We start from the raw sequence: 25,695 nt of genomic DNA, 5'->3' as shown, positions 1-25,695 counted from the left end.
CATATCGTGTTGGGCTCTCTCTGGGAATATCTTACCTGCAGGTTCCAGGCCAATCACTTTTGGGGCATTAATCTTGGTTTCCCCAAATTAGAGGCCCAGGGAGCTTCAGGACATGTTTGTCCAATCCCAGTGAATGAGCTTGAGGAGGAAGAGGAGATGGGGCGGGGTAGGCACTCAGGGACTATGCACAGGAGGGAAGGAGGTCCACCTGTGGAGAGGTGGGGCGTGAGATGAGGGAGTGAAACAGGCACCAGTGGACGTGGCCATGAGTAATTAAGTCCAAGTGGAAGGAAGGATTGAGTTGGGGAACTACAGTTGGGGAGATGAAATTGGATAAGCTTTAGTCATCTTTGCTTCAGGAGAACGTGGAGTGCTGACATATGATGGGAAATGATTTTTACATTAGTACATGCTGTCCTTTTAAATAGGATAAACTCATGTTTAGCCAGCCTGGTTAAAGAAGGGGATGGATGGTCTGTCTAATTTAATATTCTGGTTAATACTCTACCCATTAGATTTTGTCCATATGCTAAGTAAAACATTTACAAGTGTTTATGTGTTCAACTGCTGTTTGAAATGTGTGACCTGGGCAAATTAGTTAGCTTCTTTGAGTCTGATTTACCTCATTTGCAAAATAGAAATAATAATAATGATGGTAAGGGCAGCTAATGTTTATTGAACATTCTCTGAGTGCCAGCAGATATGTTAGTCACCTTATGTTTATTAACTTGTTCAGTCCTCATAATAACCCCATGAGGTAGGTAGAGCGATTATCCTTATTTTACAAGTGAGGTGGTTTTGTGAACTGCCCAGCTGGGATGGGGCCGGGCTGGATTTGTGGCAGGGGGAGGGGGAGGGTTAGAGTCTGCTCTCTAAATGAGATGGTGGATGCCTGCTGGGAGGAACCTCTGGATTCGATCAGTGTCGAGCCAAGCAGGCCCTCGGTGATTGGTAACCAGCCTTATTGTTGATGGGCTTTCTTGGTGGCTCAGATGGTAAAGAATCTGCTGGCAAGGTAGGAGACCTGGGTTTGATCCCTGGTTCGGGAAGATCCCCTAGAGGAGAGCATGGCAGCCCACTCCAGTGTTCTTGCCTGGGAAATCCCAGGGACAGAAGAGCCCGACAGGCTACACAGTCTGTGGGATTGTAAAGAGTCAAACATGACAGAGCAACTAACACTTTCACTTTCCACTTTCACTTCTTGTTGACAAGCGTGGTGCATGCCTCCTGTTAAACAGGACTGGAGTCCTCTGAGGGGGGCACAAGGGGCGCACATTTGGATATTGCCCGAGGGGCACTCACAGGGGCTTGTGGGCATGCTCCTTACATTCGGGTGTGTGTCTCCTGTGCCCCCCCTGCCTCCCTGTGGCATTGCCCTGTCATGGGCCTCATGTGGTTCAGTCAGCCCCTCCCCAGGCAGCTTGTGAGAGATGAACAGAACTCATTACCACTGCCCCCTGACGTGGCCATCACTGGGAGGAGAACTTTTGTAAAGTCTCTCACCTTCCCCTTCTCTTCCCAGCGCCTTACCCCAAAGACAGATGTCCACAGCCTTAATGTGTACGTATATATAGATAGATTTCTTTAATGCCAGTTGTTCCCCGAATACATTTAGATAGTAAGGAAAATGTTGTTTTATGTCAAGAACCTGTTACATAAAAATGTGTTATATAATGTTCAAATATATACTGCACAGTGAAGTTAAATACTACTTTTTTCCCCAAAGAATAAAAAGACAGTAAACACAGGCTTACTGAAGGTAATTAATCTCAGATATGAAAGGCATGGAAAGACATGCCCTGCCCTCAGAGTTATCATTTTGAACCTCTGTTCCTCTTCTTGAATGCTCCAAGTATAGACAGGACGTTTGGGAACTTGACCCAAATCTGCCATGGAATGCTACTGGGAAATACTCTGGAAGTTGTCTGTTTTTTTTTTTTTTTTTTTTTTTAAACTGGAGGAGTGCTCCTTGCTCACTTGCATCTCTCTGATGTCTAAGCAGAGGGGAGGGGCTCTTTTTGTCTCCCTCCTGTTCAGACCATCAAGGTCATCCTCTAACAAATTTTCTGGTCTACCCTCTGCTTCCTTCAGTTCCTTCCACATGATGTATCCAACCTTGCCTCCCAAGAGCAGCCCTGCTGCCAGTGGCCCGTGGTCGACAACCCTGTGTCCGGTTCTCCGGGCTCTGTAGAGTCTGCCCGTGCTCCCCCTCCCCAGCCCTTCCCCCCACCCACCACACCCCACCCCCCACTCCCGCACGGAGCAGGTTGCCAGTGCAGTTCTGCTTGTCCCTGCCCAGGCCACCCTGTGCCCTACTGTCTCCTGCTCTTGGATTCTCCCTTGACTAGAGAGGCCTCTCCTCTCTATCCCAGCCTGCCTTGACTCTCTTCTTTGTGAAGCCTCCTCTGATGACATTTGTTGCTTTTGTTCTTTCTTTCTTTTCTACTTTTGATTGCCAGCCATTCATTCAGAAGCATTGGTACTACATAATTAGCATATTGATCATATCTATTTCAATCAGGATGGCCAGTGCTCTCATTTTTCAGTTGTTTCATGAATAATTATCTTGTCCTTACTTCCCCACCCTGCACCTATACTCACTCATTCAGTGAAGTTTCTTGGATGCCTACCATATGCATAGTAATGTTTTAGGCATAGAAGATTAAGCAGTGAACAAAACAGAATCCTAGGGGGGAGGAGACAGATAGAAAATACCTAAGCATGTTACCTCCTTGTAGTGATAGACGCTGGGTAAAGCAACCCCAGAGGGTAAAACAGCAGTGATAATGAAGGAGGTTGCTGTAGCTGGGTCCTTGGGTGAAGAGGTGACGTTAGAGCTCAGCTGAAGGAAGATATGGGTAAAGTATCTCAAGAAGAGGGAACAACCAGTACCAAGGCCCTGAGATTAGAAGCAGCTTGATTGTTTTTGAGGAAAGTACAGGCCAGTGAAACTGGATGATGAGTTCCTTGAGGATAGATGTTTTGTCCTCCCTCTAATCCTCAGCCCAGGCTTCCCTGGTGGTTCAGTGGTAAAGAATCCACCTGCCAACGCAAGAGGTGCAGGTTCGATCCCTGGGTTGGAAAGATCCCCTGGAGAAGAAAATGGCAGCCCGCTCCAGTATTTTTGCCTGGAGAATCCCATAGACAGAAGAGCCTGGTGGGCTACAACCCATGGGGTAGCAAAGAGCTGGACACAACTTACCAACTAAACAACAACCGCGACAGTCCTTAGCCCAGTGCTAAAAGGCCCTGTAGATACTTGCTTTCACAATTGGAGCATTTGCCCTTGGTTATACATTGTATAAATAGCAGTTGACCGTATTCTGTTCAGAGGCTTTTAATAAAACATTATATTGCATGCATATAAACAAATTAAGGGTTTGATGAGTTTTCTCATAAATATACTCTTAGCATTTATCACTGTTAACTGTTTTAATTACATCTAGTGCAGAGCTTCAGACTTCAGAACTCTGTTTTACATGCACAACCATTTTAAAAACAGGTTTGGTTCCAAAAGTTCATTTATAAGGCAGTTGATGGAAACTCGGGATAAATTTTTCTGTGGAAAAAAGTGAACTAAATGGTGGTTTAGTTCCCAAGCAAGCCCATAAAAGCCTTTTAATGCTGATTCTATAATAACTGAAACCATACTATTTAGTGCTAAAGCATTATCAGCATTAATTAAGCCTTCCAAAGCCAGACTCCCATTTATATAGCATTAAAGGTCATTTACTCTTAGCATTCATGGGACTCATTGAACTCAGCCACTTCTGCAATTTTTCTAGTCTGAAAAGCTTTATCAAAGGGATTTTTTTTGTTGTTGTTTTTTTACTTTTGTGCCTTTAGGATTTCATTTCTTGTGTTATAAATGAGACAGTGGTGTGAAAAATGGGAAACTGTGGGCTGGAAGTTGGGAAGAGACCTGGGCTCCAGTCTCGGCCGAACAACTGGCTTCCTGAGTGAAGTTGCCCTCAGTGAACTTTGATTTCTCAGGTCAGTCAGTCAGTCAGTTCAGTCACTCAGTCGTGTCCGACTCTTTGCGACCCCATGAATCGCAGCACGCCAGGCCTCCCTGTCCATCACCAACTCCCGGAGTTCACCCAGACTCACGTCCATCGAGTCAGTGATGCCATCCAGCCATCTCATCCTCTGTCGTCCCCTTTTCCTCCTGCCCCCAATCCTTCCCAGCATCAGTCTTTTCCAGTGAGTCAACTCTTTGCATGAGGTGGCCAAAGTACTGGAGTTTCAGCTTTAGCATCATTCCTTTTAAAGAACACCCAGGGCTGATCTCCTTCAGAATGGACTGGTTGGATCTCCCTGCAGTCCAAGGGACTCTCAAGAGTCTTCTCCAACACCACAGTTGAAAAGCATCAATTCTTCAGCGCTCAGCCTTCTTCACAGTCTAATTCTCACATCCATACATGACCTCAGGAAAAACCATAGCCAGGTCTTGGCTATGCTGCTGCTGCTGCTAAGTCGCCTCAGTCGTGTCCAACTCTGTGTGACCCCATAGACGACAGTCCACCAGGCTCCGCCATCCCTGGGATTCTCCAGGCAAGAACACTGGAGTGGGTTGCCATTTCCTTCTCCAATGCATGAAAATGAAAAGTGAAAGTGAGGTTGCTCAGTCGTGTCCGACTCTTCACGACCCCATGGACTGTAGCCTACCAGGTTTTTCAGTCCATGGGATTTTCCAGGCAAGAGTACTGGAGTGGGATGCCATTGCCTTCTCCGGGTCTTGGCTATAAAATCCTGTTTTCTCAGTGTAACAGGAAAACATACATACATTGTTCACACCTGTCCTCCAATAGCAACCTCCAGTTTCTTATTGAAGAATCAGGTGGAATACAAAATAATGAGGAACTCAATAAGTTCCCATGTGTAGTGCTCAGCAGTTAATGCCTTCAGTATGAACCTTGACTTTGATCTGCTATCTCTCTTGACCAGTTGAAAGAAATTCTGTCCTAGAACTTTCGGTCCAGATAAGATTCCTGTGTTCCTGGTCAACTTATCTTCCCTATAATTATGTAAATCGTTTTTTCTTTTTAACTCTTAGGGATAAAAATGGTGACTCTGGTTTGTTGCTTTTGAAATAGACTTACAAGTGCCCTTAGGGAATGGAACGAGTTTGCAGGAGAGAGCAGAGCTGAAGGAGTGTGGGATCAAAAACAATTTTAAATGTTAAACGCAAAGCTATTTTCAGTATCTTGCTGGAAGAAAAAAAAATTTTTTTTCAAGGCTTTAGATGATAGAAGAGGTTTCTGCTCTGAAGGAGAAGAGCCTCAGGTTTTACCATGGTGAAAACTACCCAGTTCTTTACCTGCCACCCCTCCCTTCCTCCTCTCCCAGCTCTAAGTCTTGTTTTTGGCCTCAAGAGTGGCATTGCTGTTTGAGAGGTTTGATATTGAAGCAAATGCTAGTCTCGGGGCTCAGCTGGGACCTAGGGTATTAGAGGCTTAGAGTTCAGCTCTCTTAGGGTGCAGAGTGCTATGTGATGGCTTCCCCAGTAGATTCTGGAATGAGGGGAGCCTCATTGGCAGTGACGGTGCACTTTGAGCGCTGTGTCTGCTTGGTTACTTGTGAATGGTATGTTCCATTTTTTTCTTCTTCCCTTGCTTGAAGGCATAGCAAGAGGAGTTGGTGCAAGAAGTTATTGCTCTGTGTGGATTTCACTTAGGAGCTAGAGGGTAGTGTTATACCCAGCTTTCCTCCTTGAATCCTGGAATAGTGGCAGGAATTTTGTCTGTTTTGTTCTCTGCTGTATCCCCAGCCTCTAAGAAAGTGTCTGCATAGCGTAACCACTCGATAAATAGCCGCTGATTGAGTGAGTTCAGCTTGGGAAAACCTCAGCTTTCCCACCTTGTCTGATAGTATAGGCTCATGTGCTTGGTCTTGCGAGGTACCTTGGATGTTAGATTTCCCTTTCCTTTTGCCATCTGTATTTTTCTTATTCTTCAATGTGGCCAGATACCAGTATCTTTTATTGATGATCAGGACTTACCTGGCCGTGGTTGTCCCTGCCCTGCTGATGTTCATCTTTATGTTATCTTTAATTGGCTCCAAAGTACAGCAAATCAATAGCTGAGCCACATCAACTAAAGAAAACTTCCTGTGTATTTCTCTGGGTGTAGTACTATGCATTTCTTTATTCAGTTGACAGATATCTGAAGGGCCATATACCAGGCACAATGCTAGACCCAGAGGAAGAAATAGTTATGGCCAAGGAGCCTGCAGTTTTATCTGCATATAGAGGATAACCCAAGGCCACATACAATGCCAATAAAGTGGCCTAGATGATCTGTAATTGCTACAGGATTTCAGAGACTAGAAAGCTCTTTTTGAGTTGCTGTGGTAGGGAGGAAACTTCGTGGACGTGATCAAATCCAGACTTTTAAGGATGTGTAGAATTGAGATTCACAGAAAAGCGTAGCACAGGTGTTTCCAGGGAGTAGGTAGGTGGGAAAATAGCATATCAAAAGCATCGAGGTAGGGATGACCAGTCTGTATTCAGGGACACAGACGTGTGTGGAATGGAGGGTTTTTCATTTCAGACGATGATAATTACTAACACATCGAGAGTTCTTATGATGTCCTTCATACTTCACATGTATTATCTGATCTAATGCCTACAAAAGCCCATGAAGGAGACACTATTATTAGCATCATTTCAGAGATGAGGAAATTGAGGCACAGAGTGATCTAGTAACCGTCCTAAGGTCACATAGCTAAGAAACAGCGGATCCAGGATTAAAAACTAGGCCATGGAGACTCTTGACCAGTGGAAGCCGCTGTCTCCCACCATCCTCCAGATGCAGGATTTGGGTTTGGTTGGGAGTTTTAGAGTCATGAGCTGTAAAGGACAAGACTCTAGTTTACTCCTTCATTTTTCAGAAGAAACTCAGCAACCTTAAATGGCAAGTCACCATTTACCTAGTGAGGTAGAGACTGGTAGAGAACCAGTGAGGTGGTTTCATTATGATTATGGTTTTTAGTGACGTGAAATCATTCTTCTCGGGTGGCGCTATGGTAAAAAGCCCGCCTGCCAGTGCAGGAGATGTAAGAGATGTGGGTTCGATCCCTGGGTTGGGAAGATCCCCTGGAGGAGGAGATGGCAACCCACTCTAGTATTCTTGCCTGGAGAATACCATGGACAGAAGCACCTGGTGGGCTACAGTCCATAGAGTCACAAAGCATCGGACATGACTGAAGCAACTTACACATAAACGTTAGTCCAGTGTGAGTGTTCCAGCTGGATTGGAGCAGAGGGACTGACTGCAGCAGAGACAGGATTGGAGGCTGCTAGCTGAATCCAGACAAGAGATTCAGCTGAGTGGAGCCAGAACTGGGAATTAATTGTCAATTATGTTAATCGGCATGGCTGTTTTCAGCCGCCCTTTAGAATTTAGAGTGTGGGGAACATCTGCCTGTGTGAGTGGCTTTCAAGTATGTGAATCTGCAGTGTATTGTGACCGTGACACCTTGGTTAATGACTTCTCGAGAAGCAGAGCACCATTATGGAAGTCAGATGTTTAAAAACAAATACCCACATTTGCCAGGAAGGTTCCCTGAATAGAAATGGAATAACCTGCATTCTAGGCTGCTTCCAACACCTAAGCATCAGATTGTTGTTATTTAGTCACTAAGTCTTGTCCAACTCTTTTGCGACCCCATGGACTATGTCTCTCCAGGCTCCTCTGTCCATGGGATTTCCCAGGCAAGAATACTGCAGAGAGTTGTCATTTCCTTCTCCAGGGGATCTCCCTGACCCAGGTATCAAAGCTGCATCTCCTGCATTGGCAGGCAGGTTCTTTACTCCTGAGCCACCAGGGAAGCCCCGGATAGCCTAAGCCAGAAACTTAATGTCTCTAGCTGTGGCTGATTCCTTATCTGTGGAACAGGTATAAATTCTTATCCAGCCCCTTACAGTGTGGTTCTAATGCTGGAGTAAAATAAGAGCTGTAAACTTGCTCCCTGGTTGTAGGGAGCAGAAGTTGTGGTTTTAATAGTGAAGGTGTACTAGCCTTTCAGGCAGAGCCTGAAGGGCACAGAAGTTCTGCCTCCAGGGTGTGTTTAGGGATGCGGCGCTGTCCACCAGATGGGTGCTGACTAGCCTCACTTTGCTGGGTAGAGCCATATTTTAAAGATAATGGTATATTTCACCCTCAGAAATAGGGAAACTAGCCTGGGCATGGATAGAAAAGTTAGGCCAGACATGCTAGTTAATCTATACTCCTCTGTGCACACCACTCAGGTTAGTGATGGGCTGCTGTGAACTGGAAAAACCAGTGTCAGGATCCAGCCAGCTGGCCAGTTGGGCATTCTTAGATATTTCACCTGTCCTGGGGCCAAAGGCAGAAATCCAGAAGAACCTTGATTACTTTGGAAAATTAGTGAGTGAGCCAGCATGCTGCCCTGATAATACTTGGTTACAAAGCTTGTGGCAGAGTCTTGACATGAAGGATTGGAGATTTGCCGAATCTTAATTTTTGTTAGTATTGCATGATGTATTTATTATTCATAATAATAATTATAGCAGTACTTAACCTCTGAGTATTTACCATCTGCCAAGAACTACATTAAGAGTTCACATGACTTTTCTCATTTAATACTCACAATAGCCCTGTCAGGTGGATTCCCACTTTCTAGTTAGGGAGACCGAGATCCAGTGCCTCTGATGGTCCAGTGAGTGGAAAAGCCAAGATTCAAACCCAGAACAATCTCCCTCTTACCTGCTGCAGTCTTCTTCCTCCCTTTTCCTGGGACCCTAAAATGCTTCCTGAATCTGGTTTTGAGGTTTCTGACAGCACAGTAGGTCTTTGGAAGGCATTTTTGGTTGATAGTGACTTTGGCTCACCTTGGCTCTCCCTCCTTCACAGCCCATGGCTGGAATCTGGCAGTTCTTGCCGACTGCCCTGTGGCTTATGAGCAAAGGATGCCAAAGATGAATACACTGGATTGACTAACTGTGCTGGCTAGTGCAAGTGGTGGTGGTGGGGGTGGCGGGGGGTGTTGGAGGAAGAGAAGAATGATGAAACAATTGCTCTGGGTCAGTTTCTCAGAAAGTGACAGCATGGTTGGTAGCCTACTCCATTTTCATGTTGATGCTCGTCAAGATCTCCTTATGAAAGCCTATCTTGAAGTCATGGTCATGATAACAATGCCATGCACCACTCGTGTGTGATTTACAAAGCAGTTTTTACCTCTGTTTTCTTCTCTTACAAGGACACAACCTTACAAGGACAGGTCTTATAAAGTCTCATTTTGCATGCTAGAAATATATAAAGAACTTATAAACTACTGTCCAGGGTCCCGAAGCTAGTCAGTGGCAGAGTCAGGCTTAAACACCACTTTTCTGACAACTTCTACTCTCTTCCCAAGTTCCTCTTCACTTACTCTGTTGAAGTCATTCTTAAATGTTCTGATTTACTGTATTCAGAGGCCAGCAGGAATTATTAGGGTGAAATATGTTGTGTTGCACACTCCGCTGTTACTGAATCCAAATAAGTAGATAGTCATGTGATTGGTTGTTGTGTTTGGTTTAATTGATTTGCACCTATTTCAATGGTACGGAACACACATAGATCTTCTGTGGTGTATTATTGGACCATCAGCTCTTCTAGCTTTAGAAGTCCCAAGGCTTTAAGAGATGATAAAACGTGGAGTTTACGTAATTTCTTTACAAAGTTGACCATCGAGTTCTTGGTTGGGAACACACGCTCTCATTATCACATTGTTTCCATGGAGAAATGAGTTTTGATTCACGTGATTTCAGCTCTCCATGCCTTTTCTAGGAATGGAGTGAACTGTTTTAGGAGAGAGGACTGGTTGTGTTATCACTTAGAGTTCTCTCCCCTCCTGTTACTACAGGAGGCAGGTTTGTTTTTCTGGGCCCTCTCAATTTTCCTGTGACCTGAACATAAGTCATCTTTGAGATAATTTCATTTGAAGTAATTTCATTTTTGAAAGGTTTTCCATGAAATAAACCTGAATGCAGTACTTACCCACACAGTTTTGAACATCCCCTTTAAGGTATTTCATCAGAGACAAAGGGCTTTGCCAAGAGAATGCATTACTGATTTCACTCAAGATTTTTGTATCGATTGGGACACAGAGCACATTCCTGTCTTAGGGAGATCCACAGGCACGTTGGCTGAATTTGGGTGGAAGCTGGCTTCTTTCTCATATGCCAGTTTAGAGTAGATAGTGATCCAGCCCCACTGCCTGCAGTGCGTGCCTTCTACTTGGTGGCTGAAGGTGGAAGCCTCGCTTTGTACCATCTCCCAGGGGAAAAGGATCAAGGAGTCATACATGCAGTCATCTTGAGGGCAAGACCTGGAAGTCACACATTCTTTCATCCCAGTGGCCAGAACTTAGTCAAATGGCTACATTTACCTGCAAAGGAAGCTGAGAAAGCTCTCAGGAGTACAGCAAAATCTACTTTTCAGGTGGAAAGGAGACTGAACAGTGGAGGCGGCTAGCAGTGTGCTACGCTGTGGGAAGGAGGGAGTGGGGTCTGCAGCTCGTACCAGGAAAGCTGGAAAGGCACCCGAGCCCAGAGTCAGAGTCTAAGAAGACTCCCAGAAACCAGGATACACACAGCCATTTAATGATCAGGGGAACTCATTGCTCAGAAACTGGGCGGCCAGGTAGAACCCAGGTGCTGGAGGGAATATGAGTAATTTAGAAGACTTCAGTTGACAGTAAAGAAATTCACCAGCAGAAAGAGCCCTGGATGAGGAGTCAGAAACCCTGGATTTGAGTCTAGCTCTTCCATGTCATAACCTGGGATAAAATAATCCCGTGAATGTTCAGTTTATCCGTCTAGAATATGGGAACAGTGGTGGTGACCTTTCTGTCTCCCAGGCTTAGATTGAGGATGATGGATGCGGAAGTGCTCTTCAAACTGCAGCTCCATGGCAGTGGGCACAGCGTCTGTGTTATTGACCTTTGTGTCCCTAGCATCCAGCCCAGTGCCTGGCATGGACACATTTGTTCAATGAGGTGTGAACTAGTATGAGAGGTGGAAAAAATTGTGTTGTGCTACAGAGCTCCTGAGCTTGGATGGTCTTCTCTGCTAGGTAGAACATTTCTTCTACTCTCCACTGGCCAAGACCTTGGACCTACATGTAAAACCAGGTACCTTACCAGGATGCAGGCAGACAGTAGGACAGCTCCCAACTGGGAAGTGTATGACACATAGTATGTCCTTTGCAGGGTGATTTGTTTACTCCACAGTTTAGGTCACAGAATATAGCAAAACTGGAGATAAGACTTTCATTTGGATGTTACGGTCCATGAATGTGAACTGATCATTTTTAAATGGTTTCGTTCACCTGCAGTTTGGAAGATAAAACTTTACCAACACCACTAAAACTTGATTTTTTGCTTCATAATAATAAGATCCAGTTATAAAATTCTTCTGTTGATTTGAAAAAATGTGTGGTTTTAAAAACCTATTTCTTGAAAATATGGTGTAGGTAAGAGGATATAAAAATGAATTTAATGTTTCTATCTTATGGGCCATTTTAATCTTAATAATTGTGATTTGTTTTTTCCTTTACTGGTAAGGAAATGGGGACTCAATGAAATAATCAGTTTTGCCTTTTTTTTTTAACTTCACAAATGAATAACGTGTATTCATTGTGTTTTTAATTTGTATATTCACTAAGGGTGGACTTCTTTCTTGGAACCCAATGAAGTATTTTTAATGAACTTTACTGGCAAAAGCCAGAAATTGAAATTGTATTCACAGTATGCCCTCAACTGTGTTAAAATTTCATTCATAGAAGGAGGGAAACACACCAGAGTGTTAACAGTGGCTCTCATCTTGTGGAATTAGAGGTAATTTTTATTCTCATCATCATCTCTGCAGTTTCCTATTTTTCAACAATGAGCATGTATTACTTTTATAGTCATAAAGGGCCAGTTAAAAATTAGTCCCACAAATTAATACTCTCCAGCCAAATCAAATTAACGCAGACCTATCCAGCTTATTTTCTGACTGAGGCATTTAGGAACTTGTTATAGAGAGGATGTTTTCCTTCTGGAAATTAACATACAAAGCTAAGTGTTTATAATGTGTTAGGCAAGATGTCCTGAGTAAGTAATGCTCTTCCTTGAATTAGCTGGCCTTTATTATAGTCACCAAAGGAGATGAATTTTGCAGGTTTCCCATTTGCTGTGTGACTGTTTTTTTTTTTCCCTGCCCTATACTCCTGTGTGCCTCAGGTACCTTTGAGGCTATTACTCTGGAATTGAGCAACCCTGTCCTGTGTTCTCTCAGGACCCTTCCATTTCTAGTGTCCCCTCCATCTGCTCATGACTTTGTAGATTTGGTTGTGGCTTCTTTCCACCAACATTTTTAGAGTGACTGTTACCCTTTTCCCTGTAGCGGCTTCCTCTTTCTCCTTGTGGCTCAGGTGCATGGTCTGAGCCGTGCTCCTGGAGTGCAGTGGGGAGGATGAGTCGGGACGGCCAGGGCGCAGTGGGGCCCTTGAGCTAGCTGAGAGCTTTGGGGGAGGCACTAAGTGATCCAGCCAGCACTTAGCCCACTCCTGGCAGGACAGGTTCAGCCGCAGCTCTTCGAGATGAGTGCTTGGTGTTTGAAGCCAGGCAGTCCCCAAGCCATGCCTTCGGCTATGGTCCTGCAGTGTGGTAGCCACTGCTCTAGATGCTGGCTGGGGGCACAGTGATGGGCAAGGCAGACCTGGCCTCTGGTCCCTGAAGCTTTCATTTGGGTGGGAGAAACAGTTGCCAGAGAAATAAGTGATAAAGATAATTACAGATTGTAAGAACAGCCCCAGAGGTGCCCCCATTTGTAGTAGAGCAGGAAGGTCCGGTGTTGGGATGCTTCCAAGGCCTGCCTCTTTCTGCATCCTCAGTTCTTACTGGTGTAGAGGGAGGAGATGACTGAGACCTCTGAGCTGCTTCTCCCCTTCTGTCAGCCTGGGCCAGCCAGAGTCCACAGGTGGAGGAAGCAGAAGTTGAAGGCATGAACTAGGGGCTGGCTCTTTTGCCCCTCCCCTTTCCTATGTCTGGATTACCCAAGTGCATGTCCATCCTTTCTGAACAGTGATGAGCCAGTTTGCACGCAGGAGTCTAGATTTATGTATGCCTGAACTTTTGTCTAAAGACCAGCTTACATTTTCTCCATAATTCTCAACTTTGAATGAGGACCAGCCTCTCGTTGTCCCTTCAGTGGAACACTGGGCTCTTACCTTCAGGAAACTGGTTTCAATTAACTTCACTGGGTTTCCCCATTATCCAGCCACCCCGAGTCCTTTTGCTAATGGCTGAGTCTGACCTTTGCATGTATTTGGAAGAATTCACTGAGCCGTTGTTGCCCTTTCTGAAACTCTTGATGACCAACTTTCACAGGATCTTTCCGCCTCACTACACACTTGGTTTTAGACTGCCCAGAAATGCTTGGAGTTGGGCAAGTGAAAGCAGTTTTCCTGAACATCCTTGTTGAGTTGTCTTTTATATTTGATTCCTCTGTCAGGGTAGGACTCAGCCATTCGTCCTGCTCTTTGTGTCCCGTCCTTTTGAAAACCGGGACACACAGGTCCCTCACCCCCGTGGAGACTCAGCCTCGTTCCTCTACAGACGTTAGGACTGCTTTTCTGACCCTACTTCTCCCATCTTCCTGCACAAAGAACAAAGCCTTTGAAGCTTTTCTCGTACCTGTTTGATGCAGTACAGAAAACCAGGAGGTTATCTGCCTTCTGAAGGGTCTGGGGACTCACTTGGCTTCCAGTAACCCCACCCCACCCCCGCCCTCTCCCACCCACAGTGGTGCCTTTTAACCAGAGAAACAAGTCATTCATGCAGTGCTCAGCTAACACTCCTACCAGGGCCTCCTTGGGAGGCTCTTTGTTGCTAAATTCAGTTTTCCTGGGTGGGTGGGTGGGGGAGAGCTTGTTACTATTCTCATTCTTTTGGTGTTGTTACCATTCCTTTAAAAATAGACCTACATACATGCATGTGTGTATGTTTATGTATCTCCTTCTACTCATCACAAAGGGCTTTGCAGTGAGTTGAGCCTCAGGAGGCCTGGCTGGCTCACATTTTGTAAAGTTTTGTTTAAGCCTTAGCTTCATAGTTTTCCCTAGTTTCTGAGATAGCGTTGGATCCACTGTATTAGGCCTCCAGGAAAGAATACAGTCATTGGCTCCACCCCTTGAATTCACAGTCTCGGGGAGGAAAGCCTTTCACTACCTGCCTAGTGCATGCCGTTCTGTCCTGCTCACACAGCTCTTAGACGTCATCCACACGAAGAATGTTGTCCAGAGCGCTGGGGACTCAGGGACAAGGCACCTCTTACAGTCTTTCCAGCCCGGGCATATCTGCAGACCTCCTTCTCCTTGGCCACAGCATGGTAAAGTGCCTCCAGTTTGCTCTGAAGTAAGCAATATTATTTTAAAAAGTTGAATCTCAAAGCTGCCCCCAGGTGGTCTGAATGGCTGCCATCTCCTCTTGCATGTTGATGGATTAATAGGGTCTCACTGGCCACACCTGCTGAAGAGGAAGGAGGAAGGGGTCCTCCACCTTCCAGGGCCAGGCCTGGATGAGGCTGCAGGGATGAGGGAGTCATCCCTTCACTCGACGTCAGCTGAGGGTCTCCTGGTGGCCTGGCACAATGGGAAGCCGCTGGAGTGCTGAGAGAGCAAGCAACTAGCATCTAATCTCTGTTGTTCACGGACTCTTCTGATTGCCTGTAGACTGGGTAGGGATGCCATCATGGAGAGGGAGATGGGGTGGGAGGTGGTGATTCTGGTTCAGGCAGCGGTGCTGGCTTGGATACTGCTGGTAGGCAGCCATGTGGGAGTGGCCAGGGCACAGCCGGGCCTCACTAGCTGCCCTGGCTGTTTGCCCCCATGTGCCAGCCCTGCCTCAACCTTCCCCGGACCATGACCCTGTCCTTCCCCAAGTATGCCAGCCCTGCCAGTCTCCTGTTTCATGGCTGATGCTGTTCACTCCCCCTGGAATGTTCACATCCCCTACTTCCCACTCCTGGCCTCTGCACTGCCTAGGCCAGAACCTTGGGCTAGTGACCAGATCTCTCTGGAGCCTAATCTCTTCATCTGTGAAAGAGTGAGCATTGCACTGGCCTCACGGGATTCTGAGGATGTGAGATACATATTTGAGTGTGATTATTACAAGTAGCCTCCCAAGTGGTCTGCTGCTTCCAGCCTGCCTCCTGACTGTGCTCTTGGCCCATGATCCCGCGAAGACGAGATCAGCTCAGGTCATGCCTCAGGCTCAGAACCCTCTTGACAGCGGCTTCCTATCTCACTCAGAGGAAAAGCCTTCTCCTGGCCCACAGGGCTTCCTGGTACTTCTCTCACCTCATCTCCCACCCCAGGGCCTGGTGAGGATTTGAGCAGACTGGGTTCTGCTTGGTGCACCGTGGTGCATGTGAGTTGTGCCTTCTTGAGTTGTGCAGTGCACGACATGTGCAGCTGTCCGCCTCGACCCTGTCTGCCCCATCTCGTTTCTCTCCAGCCACGCTGGAGTCCTTGCTGTTCTTGAGACACACCAAATGTGCTTCCTGTCCAAGCTCTTGCCAGTGAGCGCCCCTGTGCCCTGAATGCTCTTCCCCAGATACCCCATGGCTGTTCATGCAGCTTCTCCAGGTCTTTTCTCTAATGTCACCCTGTGTAAAGTTGTACCACCCAGCGCACTGCCCCACCCCCATGTTTCCCTTTTCCCTTTTTTGCTTTATTTTTCCTCTTAGCTCTTACACCATCTAACATATAATACATTTTACTTATCTGGTTTATTGTCTGTCTTTTTTCAGCAGGATCTAGGTTCTGAGGGCCACAAATTGTGTTTATTTTGTATTTATCTGGAGTGCCTAAATTCAAGCTTGACAGGTAGTCCGGTCCATAATGAATGAGTGGATAAGTTTGCGACAGAGCAAGTGAAGTGTCTGGCGCAGTGCTCAGCTTACAGTCAGTGCCCAGTACGTGGGGACGGCTGTCGTGTTTCTTGTGGATTACCCCTCAGGGACCAGCTCACCTTTGGCTTTCTCTGAGCCCTTCCCTACCCCTTTCGTGGCTGAACTGAATCCTTGCTGCCCTTCTTCCTTGCTTTTCTTCCCTCTGTGCCTTCTCTCTTTGGGTGGCTTTTGTCATGCTGCATTAGTGAGGCTTATCTCACTCCTTTCCTTGTTTGACTTTGAATTCCTGTGACGACTGGTGTGTCTGAATTTGTGTCTTTGTGCCCTTTGCCTGCCATTTGGCACAGAATAGGAGCCCAGGAAGTGCTTACTGCAAGTGGGATGCTCTTGAATATGCCAGGATCCTTACCAGCTGTCCTGGCTCCAGCATCACTGCCTAACGTTCGCATCCATTCCCAAGGTGGGGGTCAAGGGATAATTTGACAACTGCTTAAATGATGGACTCTCTCATGGTATATTTCAAGTGGATTTGAGGAGAGAAGGCCCTCCTGTGCATAGCCCTTTGGATGCCAGTGTCAGGATGAGCTGCTTGTTCCATATTTGAGAGCCTGGCTCTTTGGCTACTTAGACCCCAAGAGGGTTGGGTTCTTTCAGTGGAGATCAGTGTGGTTGGAAGAAAAGAATGAGAGAAACCTTGAGCTGGCACTTAGGGGCATTGGGGTGGTGAGGGTTGCATGCCTTCTGAAGGTGGCATAAGGAATGAGCTCCTGCTTAGCCTGGGGAGGGGGTGGGTGCCTTAGGAGGCCTGGTCAGGTAGGTGGTTTGGGCTCCATGAGGGAGACCTTACATGCCAGGCAGGGAGTTTGGTCTCTTGTATTGGCAGGAGATGTTCAGATTGGGGATTCTGGTTGAGGTAGGAGTAGGAGTCAAGGAGGATGGGAGCTGTGGGGAGGAGCTCTGGAGTCTTTTTCTCGTGTCCAGAGATGGTCCTGGGGGACCCACAAGGTGGCACAGCAGTGCTGGAAGTCATGGCTTCAGGGACCAGCAGTGACACCGACAGGGCAGTGAGCTGCAGCTGGACCAACAAAGTGCAGGAGGTTGAGGGCTTAGAGGCAGGGGTATGGCATGGGTTGGGGTGCGGGGTGGAGGCAAACTAAGAAAATCTCAATTAACAGGGCCAGAGGGGCTGGTGGTAGGAAGATGAGAAGCCTGGGCACGGGGCAGGGGCCTGCTAAGGAGTAGAGAATGGAAGATGGGAAAGGCACCCCAAAGCCAGGGTGTCACTTCAGGAATTCCATCCCAAAGCAAGCAAGAGGAATGCGAACCCTTCCATTGCAGAATGAATCAATCCCTGCCTAAGAGAACAACTTTCCAAACCCCTGAAGCCTTGGCCTTTCCACAGTGTGGCCCCTGGGGGCCTCTTCATGTCTCTCTTTGGGGCCTGTTGTTGGTGTCCTGGGGTCTTCCTGCCCTGATCTGGTTGGCTCACCTGGTCATAATCCACTGCTTCTCTGTCATCGTGCAAGGCCAGTTGGTCTGACTTGTCAGTTGTCTGGCACCAAGTTGCTCTGCGGAAGAGCTGTAAACCCAGAGACAGGCAGGCTTAGATTCAAGTGTCAGCTCAGCCCCTAACTCTCTGTGTGGCCTTGGCTAAGATACTTGTTCTCAGGGGGCTCAATTTCTTTATCTGCCAGGCTATCAGCAAACAAGCTAAATCCCTGGGTTCTAGGCTAGAGCCCCTTAAATCCCTCCTGCTTTGGGGCAGGATTAGCCTCAGAGGATTGGGAAAGGCTGAGCCTTCTGGTGGGAGCCCCGTGGAAAGGCCAAGGCTTGGCTTTAAGCGTCTTAGGGCTTTGAAAGTTGTTCTCTCACCCAGGGATTGATTCATTCTGCAATGGAAGGGTTCCCGTTCTCATTCCCCTCGCCTGCTTTGGGATGGAATCCTGAAATGACTTTGGTTTTGGGGCACCTTTACCCTCGTCTGTTCTCTACTCCTTAGCAGGGATCCTGCCCCATACACAAGCTTCTCATCTTCCTACCACCAGCCCCACTGGCCCTGTTAACTGAGATTTTCTCTTAGCCTTCCCTTAACTTTCCTTGCTTCTGACTTCAAATTCTGGGCCTTGTCTGCCCAGCTGGGGCAACCTTAGTGGCAAGAACACGCATCCTGCACTTAGCATCCCATTTCCTCTTAAGACAATACTTCCAGCCTTTTTCCACATGGCTCCCTCATTCCAGCATGCTTCTTTAAGATGGCTGTGTAATATTCTATCAAGGGAATGCCTTCATTAAGACATGAGCTTGTTATGGGGCATTTTGATTACTTCTAATTTTTGCTATTTCAGCTAATGCTGCATTAAGCCATCTTTGTGTATTACAGAATCGTTTCATCAGGTTGGCATTTATCTAGCTAATGGCGATGGCCCAAGATTAGATAAAGAATCAGATTTTTTTTTCCAAGAAGAATATCCTAAGGATATATTCAAATTTTACTTTAAATGCTAGGAAGGTTTTTGTCGTGTTTTCCATGATTGAAGAAGCAAGGTAACGGTAATGTAAGATTAGACGTAAGGAAAAGGCTGTGTATTTATAAGTAATCCATGGCTTGTTTGTTCTTAAGTGTGGAGGTGAGCCCCACACATCCTCTTAAGGAGTAATCTGCCTGTGGAAAATTGAAGAATTATGTGTCCGTGTATTTTTGGCATTTTGTTTAAAACAATAACAAAATAAACAATGATCTCTTCTTGAGGATGTTTTAGAGAAATAGCCTAAAACAAGAAAAAGTAAATAGGATTTTTGAGGGAGAAACCATGTCTCCCTAAGACAGAGTGAGCCTGTCAGGGAGAGAAGTCTTCTTCGCAGTTGAAGCAGATTGCCAACTTCCTGAAAAGGTTTTGGCTTTTTGTTGGCCATTAGTAAATGGCTAGAATGAAACAGAGAAACAGATGTCACTCACTTGGTCCCTCGTATTCTTTTTAACTTGACATCTGTATTGGTTGTTGGTTTGGCCTCTGTTGATTGTTATGTAGACCCAGGCTCCAGGCTTTGCATTTCAACATAATCCAGCAAATGTTGACTGAGTCTTTACAGTGAATAAAGTAACAGGGGATAAAAACCCAGTGCACCCTTGTTTCTGAGGAGCTTATGAACTGGGAGTGGGAAGGTAAGACAAGTCCAAAATTAATGACTGTTCAGACTTCCCCCGTGGTTCAGTTGTTAAGAATCCACCTGCTGATGCAGGGGACATAAGTTCGATCCCTGGCCGGGGAAGATTCCACATGCCTCAGGGCAGCTAACCCCATGCGCCACAACTGCCCACCCCATGGCTCTAGAGCCCATGCTTTGCAACAGGAAAAGCCACTGCAATGAGAAGCCTGCTCACTGCAACTAGAGAGTAGTAGCCCCCGCTTGCCACAACTAGAGAAAACCCACGTGCCAGCAACAGAGACCCGTCTCAGCCAGAAAGAAGTAAATAAAAATTTAAAAAAACTAAAATAAAATTAATGACTACTCAAGAGAGATTGAGAAGAGGGCCCTGGGAGAAGTCAGCCCGACCCTGTTAGAGAAGGGAGGTCTTCCATCTCATTGGACAGCTGGGGTGGGGGATTACAGAAAGGTGTTTAAGACTGGTTACTCCTGTCAGCACCTTAAGGACTGGCTGAGATAGCGCCTGGACATCTCCAGTGAAGATAAAAGGCCTGAGTAGAGGAAACTGAGGCGGAAGGACAGGGTATATGTTTGGGGTTTGGCTTAAACAATGGCTCGTGTAATAGCAGTCATTGCTAGCACATTATGGAGTGTATCAGGTGTGAGGCATGGTTTTAAGAATTTTATCTCTCTATTAGCTCATTTAATCCCTGCAGTGACCCAAATGAGGTCTTTTATAATCATCTCCATTTTACAGATGAATGGATAGACATAAAACAGTTTATTAAGTGCCTAAGACCATAGTGTTATACAACTGAGATCAGAGCCAGTTGGTCTGGCTCCAGAATATCTGCTTCTAACCAGAAAGCTGTCCTGCCTCCCATATAGAGGAAGAACATACAAGAATTAGAAAGGTGGGTAGACACCATATTTTAGAGGCTTGGGGTATCAATGTTTAGAGATGCAGAAGTGGGAGAGGGGCCAGAGATGGACATGAAAGGGATCATGGTGGTGGGTTTGGGGGAGTTTGATGAGAGCTGTGGAAGGAGCCTCAGGAAGAAGGAGCTTCAAGGAGGGGTTTGTTAACAAGGCAGAGAGTTCCAGGAGCTGAGATCTGAGGGCATGTCTGAGCCAACCAGAAAGCCTAGAGGGTCTGTGTGGAGGGGGCAGCCAGGCTGCAGACACAGGAGCATCAGCCCAGGCTCTCCTGACTACAGTGCTGTTCACTCCAGGAGGCTCTGTATTCTGAAGATGGCAAAGCAGGTGCAGGCACTGGGTGTCATTGCCTGTATCCTCTTATTGGTAGAGGCAGTCATGACAGAGAGGGCAGGTGAGAGCTGGCACGGCTAATTTGGCAAACCCAGTGGCTTTTCTGCAGCCTAATGATTTCTGAAAGCTGTTTGCTATGCTCAGGCATAAGTGTGACTGCCTCATCTGAAAGCTGCAGCAATCGCTGTTTTTCCTGGAAAATTGGGCCCATGTGGGCTCTGTGTGTGGTTTATTTGAGTTCCATTTTTATAGCCTTATTACCTTGTCCTCATGATGCAAGAGGCCTCTTTCTCCTCAAGCTTTGCTGTGAAAATTGTTTCTTAAAAGGCACAGAGTGATCTCTCATCACTGGGGTGGTGCTCTCTCCAGAGCAATGCTTTTCTGCAGACTCTGCACACATTTTTCATCACCCCTGACACCAGTTGTCATGTTTTCTGATCGTTTGCAATTTACTGAGAACTTTCAGGCAGCTCTTGAATCTCACTGCTGCTAATGCTACTGCTAAGTCACTTCAGTCATTTCTGACTCTGTGCAACCCCATAGACCGCAGCCCACCAGGCTCCCCTGTCCCTGAGATTCTTCAGGCAAGAACACTGGAGTGGGTTGCCATTTCCTTCTCCAGTGCATGAAAGCGAAAAGTGAAAGTGAAGTCACTCAGTCGTGTCCGACTCTTAGCGACCTCATGGACTGCAGCCTACCAAGCTCCTCTGCCCATGGGATTTTCCAGGCAAGGGTACTGGAGTAGGGTGCCATTGCCTTCTCCATTGAATCTCACTACCTAGGTGTTTGCAACGATTTCTTCCAGAAGACTTTGTGCATGTAAATATCTGTTCAGTTCCTTCCTCTCTGATGGATGTCCCTGCCAGTGACCTTGTGAGGGCCTGACAACCAGTCTTGTCCTTTGGCCTTGAGTTGACAATGTTGGTAATTAGCATTTATGGAACCTGAGCTATTTCTAGGCACTGCACTAAAAGATTTATATTCATGATCTTAATCATTTCCAGTCTCCATAAAGAAAGTACTGTTACTTCCTCCCATTTTACAGATGAAGAAAATGAGTCTTGCAGAGGGAGAGTAACTTGCCCCAGGTCACACAGTAAATGGCAGAGCAGGCCTCCACCCAGGCCTTTCTGACCTTGGAGCCCATGTAGTCCCATTCATTCATTTATTCATTCATTCAACCACACAGGATTGTTGTTACAATTTGCCAAGCACTGTTCTAGACCCAAGGGATACAAGAAGAGAAAAAGAAAAGCAAAAATTCCTGCCTTTAGCTTACATTCATATTTGGAGAGATAGAGGAACAAAAAAACAAAATATACAGTATGCTGTATGGTAATAAGGACTATGGGGAAAAGCAAAGTAAGGTGGTCAGCTAAGAAGTGTTGGGAGGATTTTAAATAGAGTAATCGAAGGCCTCACTGAGAAGGAGACAGAGTTGTTAGGTCAGATAGCAAACAGACATCTCAAATCTCAGTGTGTCAACTCAAGAAAACTTTTATTTCTCATAGAGAAAAGTTCCAGTGGGGCTGCTCCTGGTTAGCAGGCATCCTTCCTGATGGTTGTTGAGGGACCCACACTCCTTCTATCTTGTGTCTCTGTCAGGGCCCTCAGATTCCTTTCCATTCAGCTGAAAAAGAGAGAGGACTTTGGGTACGTTTTTACAGGCCAATGTGGAAGAAGCCTTGCATCCCTCATACTCAGAACTCAGTCACATGTGTACTCCTGACTGCAAGGGAAGCTGGGAAATGTAGTCCAGCCATGTGCTTACTAGTAAAAGGAAATGGATTTTGGTAAACTCACAGAATGCGGGCTTCCCTGATGGCTCAGCGGGTAAAGAATCCACCTGCAGCGCAGGAGACACGGAAGATGCGGGTTCGATCCCTGGTTTGGGAAGATCCCCTGGAGGAGGAAAATGGCAACCCACTCCAATATTCTTTCCTGAAAAATCCCATGAACAGAGGAGCCCAGAGGGCTGAAAAATCCTGTGAACAGAGGAGTCTGACAGGCTCGCAAAGATGGGTAAACTCCTAGTATAGTGTATAGTGAATGAGGTGAAGAAGTTAGTTGTGGGTCTAACTAGGGGAGAGAGTCAGGCTTGGGAACAGCAGGTAAAGGGGGACAGAGTGGCTGGAGTGGAGTGAGGAGAAGGGGAAGACGTGGTGGAAAGTGAGGGCGGAGAAGTAAGGGGGCCAGGCCACTAAGGCCGTTGTCAGGACTTGGTTGCTTTGTGACTGATAGGGAGAGCCAGGAACACTTCAGCGTTTTGAAAGAGGAATGGCATGATCTGAGCCATATCTTGACAGGCTCACGTGCTGTGTTGAAGGAGGACTCAGGGAGAGAAGCTGAGTGTGTTGGCATTACCCAGTGAGTGATGAGAGCAGCTAGGTCCCGAGTAGAGGTGGTGGTGGTGGAGATGCCGGGGGGTGGTTGGATTTGAGCTCTCTTCTGAAGGTGGAACAGGTTTTGCTGTGGAATGGGTGGTGGGGTGGGACCGAAAGAGAGGACTCAGGATGGTTCTGAGATTGTGGCTTTTGCTTAGTGACTATTAGACTCAACTTTCAACCCTTAGAAGTAAAAAGAGGGGAAGAGTTTTTGGAAAAAGGTATCCAGACACCCTCTAGGGCCTGACCTATCTCTCATAGCCTCTTCTCCTCCATAGTACTTCCTTCAGCACAGATAGGCAGTTCTTTTTCACAATGAGCTTTTAGACAGCGGGCCTGGGGGGACATTTGTGGCTCCTCTCAGCACAGAGTCCTGAGGGGACAGCACTGTCAGGGGTCTCATGTCATTACTGGGGGGTCTTCGGGCTGAGCCTCAGGGCTCCTCCCTCGGGCTAATGTGGAAGGTGCCCAGTTTCCCTCTGGGTGATAGAGAGGAGGCTGCAGAGGCCATTTCCAGTCCATGCTGTGTGTAATGTAAGAATATAACTGTGTTTTGGAGTGGGAGCAGAAACAGCTTCCCTGGTTCTTCCTTGGCAATCATGACCTGCCAAGGCAGAAATGAGAGAGGGAATTTTTTAGTGGACAATGCTCCCACTAGGAGCATAAAGGGAAAGAAAGTCTGTCTTAAACAGAGCAGAATATGAGCTGTGGCAACAAATATTGCCTGTCTTCTAGGTGCTGGGTACTGGCTCAGTTTTTGGTTTCATTGGAGAGGGAAACAGATATATACTGTTCCTGGCCTCCTGGCAGAGTAGACTAGAATGATTTGCTGCAAGAAATTATATCTACACCCAAGTATTCCTTTTTTTTTCTTTAGTGATTGTAAATGATACTATATTCTTAATTTCAGTGTCCACATGTTCATTGCTAGTATACAGGAAAACAGTTGAGTTTTTGTTTTTATTTGGTATCCTTCATCCTTGCTAAACTCGTTCATTGGTTGTAGGCATTGTTTTTTTTCTTTTTTGGTTATAGTCCTGAGGATTTTCTATCTGGACAGTCATATCATCTACAGATAGAGATGACGGTTTTATTTCTTCCTTTCCGGGCTGTTTGTTTTGTTTGCTTTTGTGTTCTCTGGTGCTGGCTGGGACTTGGAGCACTTGGTTGAGGGAGAGTGCTAAGAGTGGGCAGCATCGTCTGTTCCTGATCTTGGGGGCAGCGTTCAGTCTTTTCACCAGTAAGCACATGGTTAGCTGTAGATGTTTTTTACAGATGTCATTTGCCCTTTGTTGTATGGATATGGGTGGGACCATGGGCTATTCTGTGGTGTTAGCTGATATAGCGCAGTTATTATCTAAAAGTTGTCTGTCTTGCTGCAGGCAGCAAGCTTTCATTGGAGCCTTTTTGGTCTGTGCTTGTTGACATCTCCAGGTTCTTCCATTCCAAGTGGGACAAAAAGCAACTGTGGGCCGCTCGCCACAGTGTCCTTCCTCGGGGCCTGAGGCCCCTCGCTGGACTGCCTTCTTCACTCTGCCTTCGGAGTCTTCTCGCGTTTGCTTTGTGTGTCCCATGTAGGAGTTTTCATTGTACACAGAAGGTAGAAAGGGGAGAGTGTGTCTTCTTCATCCTCCTGGAAGTGGAAGTGGTTAGAGAAACTAGAGGATTGGGTGGAAGCCAGTACGTGAAGGGCCTTCACACCAGGGTTTTGACTCTGTAGGTGGTAGAAGGGCTCTTGGAAGGTCATCTCTGCCATGGTGTGGAGGGATGGGGAAGGGGAGAGGCAGGGAGACCAGGAGGCTGGTACCTGAGCTCAGGGAGGAGAGGATGAAGTTCTGGACTGTGACAGCAGACATGAGGCAGAAAGAAGGGGGAGTCCACATGGGCCTTGAGGAAGTCTGAGAAGACCAGGTGAGTCTGAGATTTCTAGCTTGGGCAACTAGCTAGGAGATTGGGAAGGCAGGGGAGGGGTGTGAGTGTAACCTAGTGGGTATATTCTAGGCCTTTTAGAGCATGTCAGTAAGACTGGACTTGCTGTGCTTGCCTTCAGGGCTGACTTCACAGAGGAAGCCTGACTGCTGTGTAGAAACCCAGGGAGCTCACATTCTGGGCAGAGGAACCAATGTGGAGAAAGGCACAGATAGAGGAAACGTCCCAGGGGGCCTGTTGGGACTCCAGCTCGTAGAGGCATGAGTGGGTAGTTACTGGTTCCATAACTGGGAAGGATGCTGGCTGCTGTAGGAGTTCACAAAAGCAGGAGGTTCCGGAATAGGAGCTGACACTGCTGGCGATCCATCTGGCGCCTCCAGTTCATTGTGCGTTAGCATCACTCTTTCTTACTGCAGACAGGCCTCCCTCCCTGTGAGGCACCGCTGCTGATAGCCCCAGTGTAGCAGTTCCAGCGAGGGGAGAACTCCTTTCTCTGCATCCATGTATCAGTTCTAGAGAATGGCTCTGGATGGCCCAGCCTGGGTGATGTGCTTGGCCTTTGGGAGCACTACAGCACAACTGGCTGTTGGGGGGTGAAGACTGCTCTAATCTGAGCTGGATGGATTACCCTACCCGCACCCTGCCCCCCCCCACCCCCGCCCTCACCCCCCATTGGGTCAAGCAAGACCTTTTTAAAAAGAAAGCAGAATAAAAGTATCTAGGGAAGATTGAAAAAAAAAAGAATATTTACTATGGTTTGTTGTAATATATTTTGAAAAATTTATCATATGGCAATGTAGGAACTCTGTGTGTGCTTGGATGTTCAGTCATGTCCTACTCTTGGAAACCCCGTGGACTGTAACTCCTCTGTCCATGGGATTCTTCTGGCAAGAATACTGGAGTGGGTTGCCATTTCCTCCTCCAGGGGATCTTCCTGACCCAGGGATCGAACCCGTGGCTCCGAGGTCTCCTGCACTGGCAAGTGAATTCTTTACCACTAGTGTTACCTGGGAAGCCCAGGAGCTCTTTGGAAAGTTATAAAGCAGGGGACTTGATCAAATCTAG

The 25,695-nt window shown here is 46.7% G+C and overlaps 1 protein-coding gene across 4 annotated transcripts in view; it reads left to right on the top strand.

The window, feature by feature from the left end:
- ARNTL (aryl hydrocarbon receptor nuclear translocator like) overlaps positions 1-25,695 on the top strand; it is a 108,233-nt gene that overhangs the window by 4,862 nt on the left and 77,676 nt on the right. The window contains exon 1 of one of the 4 annotated variants that reach the window (XM_040258322.1): positions 22,268-24,612. The exons of the other annotated variants lie outside the window; for them this stretch is intronic. The gene's annotated coding sequence lies outside the window, so the exon portion shown is untranslated. Of the gene's footprint in view, positions 1-22,267; positions 24,613-25,695 lie in introns of those variants that run through there. 4 annotated transcript variants of the gene reach the window in all.

This window comes from Oryx dammah, unplaced genomic scaffold, assembly GCF_014754425.2.
Source record: "Oryx dammah isolate SB20612 unplaced genomic scaffold, SCBI_Odam_1.1 HiC_scaffold_17, whole genome shotgun sequence".
Taxonomy (NCBI): Eukaryota; Metazoa; Chordata; class Mammalia; order Artiodactyla; family Bovidae; genus Oryx; species Oryx dammah.
Note: the sequence above shows the minus strand (reverse complement) of the source record. Positions and strands in the feature narration are given on the sequence as shown.